Raw genomic sequence first — 6,000 nt, 5'->3', positions numbered from 1 at the left:
ACTCGGAGCCTGAGACCTTTTTGCAGCCAGCAACGCCCCCATCTCATGGCACGTACCCCTGGGGGTAGTGCTGTGCAGCCATATAACCCAAGTAAAACATCACCCCCAAATCTGGTGGCTTCCGACAATGAGCACAGGCCCCACACAGTTCCGTGGCTCGTGAGAGCAGCTTACTTGGGTGCTGGCTCAGGGTCCCCGTCGGGGTGGAGCCCAGCTGGTCCCAAGGGCTAGACACAGCTCGGGGATCCACTTCCAACATGGCTGGCCGTTGGCAGGAGACCCCGGTTTCCTGCCAGGTGGACTGTCTTCGGGGCTGCTTCAGTGTCCCCACAGCATGGTGGCTGTTCCCCAGACCGACCCCAGGGGAGAGGGCAAGGTGGAAACCCCAGCATGCCCATGGCCCAGCCTCAGAAGTCACGTGTGTTCGTTTCTGCCATGTGTCTAGTGGCTACACGGGGCAGCCCTATTCAGTGTGAGTGGAGAGTCACAAGGACTGGCCACCGTGCTGGGGTTGGTCACCATCCATGGCTGGTCAGTGGAGTCAGGACGGAGCAGCTGTGGATGTGCCGCCAGCACGGTCTTGGGGCTGCTCAGGAGGAAATGCTCTTCTGCTGTCATGTCTCCTCTTCGGTTCCACCCATGCCCCTCAGTGCCCCCACCCCAACACCTCGCCCCCATGTCAGAAGGCCCCGTGCATGCCCTGAGCTCGGCTCCAGGACGTTTGCTGGGTTTACTCCCACTGTGGTGACCCCTGACATTATGCAGGAGGATGCCCGGGCAGGGTTCTAGCCCAGAAGCTGGCTTTGTGAAGGGACCCGGCTCCGGATGAGGGGCCTGAACTGGGGAGTGGACAGTGGAGTTTGCACCGGCTGCTGCCCAGGGAGTCTGTCCACTCCGCGTGGATCACTGTAGCTTTCTAGCAGGTTTGAAGTCAGGTAGTGTCGGTCCTCCAACTTGGTTCTTCTCCATTACCGTGGTGGCTATGCTCGCTCTTCTGTCTCCTCTCCATGTAAACTTTTTTTTAAAGATTTTATTTATTTATTTGACAGAGAGAGAGATCACAAGCGGGCAGAGAGGCAGGCGGGGGAGGGGGGAGAGCAGGCTCCCTGCGGAGCAGAGAGCCCGATGCGGAGCTCCATCCCAGGACCTGAGATCCTGCCCTGAGCCAGAGCCAGAGGTTTAATCCACTGAGCCACCCAGGCGCCCTTCCATGTAAACGTTATATCAGGTTGTGCACGTCCACAGAAGAGCTTCCTGGGGCTTTTATTGGGACTGCGGTGAAACTCGTTTGAAAGAGCTGACATCTTGACAATAACGAGTCCTTCTATCCATGAGCACGGACTCTCCGTCCATCTATTCTGTTCTTCTGTGGTTTAATTCATCAGCGTTTTGGAGTTTTTCTCATACAGATTTTATGTACGTTTTGTTAGATCTATGCTTAAAGTGTTTCATTTTGGTGGGTGCTAAAGTGAATGGTATCGTTCTTAATTTCACGTTCTTCTCGTCCCTTGCTTGTGCATAGAAAAGCAATAAGCTCTCGTGTATGAAGCTTGTGTCCTGGAACTTTGCTGTAATCCCTTGTCCCAGGTTTGCAAAGACAGTCTTACTTCTTCCTTCCCAAGCAGCATATCTTTTGCTTCGTTTTCTTGCCTTAGCGCATTAGCAAGGACTTGACGTGTGTCGTTGAGAAGCATTGGTGTGAGGGGCCCTCCCTGCCTAGTTCCTTATCTTAGTTAGGAAGTTTCGAGTTTCTCACCATGAAGTGTGACGTTAGCTGTAGGGTTTCTGTGGACTGTCTTGATCAGTTGAGAATGTGACCCCTATTCCCAGTCTACGGAGTGTTTTTATCATGAGCAGGTACTGGATTTTGTCAAATGCTCTTTCTGCATGTGTTGACAGTGACCCTGTGATTTTCCTTTTCAGTCTGTTGATGCAGTGGGCTACGTCATCAATTCCCAGATGTTGAACCAGCCGTGCACACGTGGGATAATCCCACTTAGTAATTGTGGCATACATTTTTTTATACATTGCTGGATTTTATTTGCTAATATTTTGTTGAAGATTTTTGCATCCGTGTTCAGGAGTGCTGATTTTTTACCCCAAATCAGACGTGCCAAACACCCAGCTGACCCAGATGTCCCCTCCCCACCCAGCTGACCCAGATGTCCCCTACCCATCCAGCCTCCCCACTCCCAGTCCAGTAGAAGCTCAGTCCACTGGCCTCCTCAGCAGGTTGAAATGATACTACCCTGTTTCCTGTGCCCCCACCTGGGCTGAAGCCACCATCATCCCCCACCTGGTTGACAGCAGTGCCCAGAGCCCTTCTGCAATCAGGGGGCCTGTCTGTCCCTATCTGACACCCTGGGCACCCACAGCCCCCCAGCTCCTTGCCTGGATACCCTGGTCCTAGCTCCCATTCTGGCTTTGCACAGCCTTCGAAGACGCTCCTCTGCCTGGAGCTAATGCCCTGGGTGTTTGCAACCTGCTCCTTCCCATCCTTCAGGTCTCGTTGAAATCTTGCCTCCTTCAGGAAGCCCCCCAGGATCTCCTGGCCAAGGGCCCCTTGTTCTTGCCCCTGGCTGCATGGCTCTGTTCTCCCAGCCCTCACGTGGGGCATGCCACCTTCACTGTGGGCACTTCGCAGAGTGGGATCGTAGTCGGACCCCGGACTGGGCTGCTTGGTACCAGTCAGGGCCAGACACGCACAGAAATCAAGCATGAGCTTTTGGAAACTTGCAGCAATGCCTTGCCTGCTGTTGTTTCCTGGTAACTCATTTTTGTTGTATTTTACAAAAGCATCAGTGCGTGATGGAGATTTGATTGAAAAGCAAACTGTTGGTCTTTCTGCAGATGGACTGGACAGCTGGACGGGTCCCTGCCTCAGCGCCTTCCTTCTCCCTCTGAACACAGGCTCCACGCACGCGGCAGGCAGGCCTAGGCCAGCACCACTCCCAGGACCGTACCTGCCCAGTGGTTGGGGCACAGAGAGCGAGTGGCGCTCACGGAGAATCCCAGGCCCTGGTCCCCATCCCCCGCCACCCTTGCCCCAGACCAAGGGCCAGCTGCCCAAGCCACGCACCCAGAGCGCAGCTGCCCCTCCCTCCAGGAGCGTGTGAGCCCCTGTGTGACACCAGCCGGCCCGCAGGGCCTCTTCTAGAAGGTGGCAGAGCTGCTGTGTCTTGGGTAGAGGAGAGCACAGGAGCGCCACCGATCGCGACGTCCTTGGCCGCACTCCCCCAGACCGCAAGGCAGCTCTCCGTGTCCCCAGAGCCGGGAGCAGCGAATGCTGCAGGCAGGAAGGGTGCTTCCCCTTTTCCCTCCTCCACAGATGGTACAAGCTAATCGTTCTCATCTGTGTGGCACCTTACACCTCTGTAGATCTTCTTCAAAATGTTGGAAAACAGATGATCACGTCTGTTTTTGTAGCCGCGTGAGAGATTTTCATTAACAGGATCGGGCAGGACCATCTGTGTATTTAGTGGCAAGTTTGCCACCAGCCGAGAGTTTAGAACTTTGAGATGGTAGTTGAGGGGGGGTGGGTCTCACCTGTCTGCAGGCTGCCTGGGAGGGCTGGGGGGCACTGAGTCTAGAAGGCAGGGCTGGCTGGGCCTCCAGCGGCCCTCAGAGCTGCTCAGCCGGCTCCCCTCCCCTCTGCGGTTTCCACAGCCCAGATTAAATGGTAACCAAGACAGAGAACTTTCCAGAAAAATTGGTAGCCAGAAATCTCTACTGCCAGCTGGCTGTGCATCCTCAGACAAGTCAGTCCACTGCTCTGAGCCCCAGCATTCTGGAGAAGCTGCAGCTGGCGAGCTCCCGGGGCACCCGGTCCTCCAGGGCATTTAGCCAGGATGGAAGGTTCCGGAGGATGAACCGAAGTATGGTAAACCCGCAACCAGGACAGGCCCTGCGTCCTCACGCTGCGTCTGAGTCAGCTGTCCTGTGGCGGAACCCCCTCCTGGCAAGCTTCAAGTGGTATTTTTGCACGGTGTAATTAAAGCAAGTCGATGAGCAGGGACGTCACCAAGTGAGCTGCACAGCCCCGGCCTCTGGGGCTCTCCTGCTCCTAAGGTGGCAGCCTGCGGAAAGGCTGGGGGGCCCTGGTGAGGCCGGGCGGGGGCCGGGGGGAGCCAGGGCAGGCGGAGAGCCTCGTGCATCCGACAGACATGTGCTCGGCACGGCCGACGCAGTGAGCCGCCGGGTGCACGCTCATTCACTCGCTCAACAAACACACGCCGTGAGCCACCTACTTGCTGGGCTGTGTGTAGGGCTCTGGGGCTCGGGGGTCCTGGACGGCAGGCCCACCCTCCCAGAGCGTGCTTGCAGGGGGAGGCATCCTGGGCCTGCTGTAATGCACACACGCCTCATGGCTTAAAAGAACGGAAATGCATGACCTTACGGTTCTGAGGTCAGAGGTCCAAAATGAGGCTAAAGCCAAGCTACGGGGGGACCAGGCGGTGTGTGGGGCATCTGGCCTCGTCCTACACTGCAGGGCTACCCCACCTCTACTTCTCACACCCCTCCCTGCACCCCTTCTCACTCAATCCCGTGTCAGGACCTGCTTGTGCAGAAAACAGTCCTCCTAGCGCATGTCTGGCCCTGCTGAAGGGTCCCCTCCCAGGGACAGTCCCCTCCCAGGGATGGCCCCTAAGCCCACCGCAGGGTCTGGGCGGGGGAGGGGCAGCAAGCGGTGAGGAGGATGAGGCCCAACATGAAGGAGGAGGTGGCCGCAGTCACAGCAGGGCTCCTCGTGTCCCGCCCATGCTGGACGCCAGGGCCCCAGACACCTGTCCCCCAGCCTCCAACAGAGTGAGCCTCTCGGCAGTGGCCAGAGGTCTTGAATGGGCAAGAAGTCATATTTTTTTAATGTTAATGAACTAATGGAAACAAATAGCTGAGCCGTCCTCGGCTCACCAGGGACGTCCCGGGCTTTGAGACTGAGCAATTAAGGCCAAGAGAGGCGCTAGAAGCTTCCGTGCCGCCAGGGTCGGTTGAACAGAATTGTTTACCTCAAAGCCTGCCCTGGACCCCTTTTCTCACCCTGACATTTCAGAAGAGCCCGGTCTTCACGCTGTCTGGCCAAATGCACAAAGTGCTCACACGCACGCAAAAAAGGCTTTTGAATGTGCTCAGCAGAGGCCCGCCTCGCTGCCCCTGGGCGTTTGCAGGGTTTGCTGAGCTGGGGCCACGGACTGGCCACAGAGCCCGAAGGTGGTCTGGCCCCGAGCGAGGGCTGGTGCAGGATCACTGGGTCCTGCTGCCCTCTCTGCGGCCACAAGGGAGAAGGGCTGATGCTGCTAGGCTCCTGGGGAGGCACCAAGCTGCTCCTTCCCCAGATCCTGTGTGAGTCGCAGTCCCTGAGGCCAAGCCACATCCTGTCCTTGTTCTTTCCTACAAGGCGGGGCCACAGAAACAGGCCCTCGGGGTGCTAGAGGACACATTTCGGGTCACACCCAGCTGTAGCAAGAGGAGGATGTCCATCCCCCTAGACCCCCTGCTGGGAGCAGTGCCCGGGCTGCCTCACCCCAGATCCTGTCTGTGGAGTGGGACACCCCACCCCAGGCACTCACAGCAGAAACGGCACCATGCTGCCAGCCCTGGGCACGGCCAGATGCCCGGGGACCCTAGAAGAACATTCGCATTCGTGCAAAAAGTGGAGGTGCAAAGCCCTGTGCCCTCGGCTGCCCGGGTCACCAGATGGTCCTGGTGAAGCCTGTCCACCTGCCCGCCGCCTCCCATTGCCCCTGCTCGCCGACCTGTGGTCTGGCCTCAGAGATCATTGCCTCGGGAATGCTGGGGTTTCTAGAAGCAGCTGGCTCTCAGATGTCGTGGTTCACTGGGTTAGGTCGAAGACAGTCTGTCTCCTCGCTTTGACGCCACCATTTCCAGCACTGTGGTTAGTAGGAAATGATAGCACCCGGGGGACTCGCAGGGCCCCTGGACTCCCTGAACCATGTAAACATGGCACTTGGGGGGTGCCTGGGGGGCTTAGTCAGTGAAATG

The sequence above is a fragment of the Lontra canadensis genome, unplaced genomic scaffold, assembly GCF_010015895.1.
Source record: "Lontra canadensis isolate GAN:19392208 unplaced genomic scaffold, GSC_riverotter_1.0 scaffold65, whole genome shotgun sequence".
NCBI classification, from domain to species: Eukaryota; Metazoa; Chordata; class Mammalia; order Carnivora; family Mustelidae; genus Lontra; species Lontra canadensis.
The sequence above is the reverse complement of the archived record's forward strand: the minus strand, read 5'-3'. Positions refer to the sequence as shown.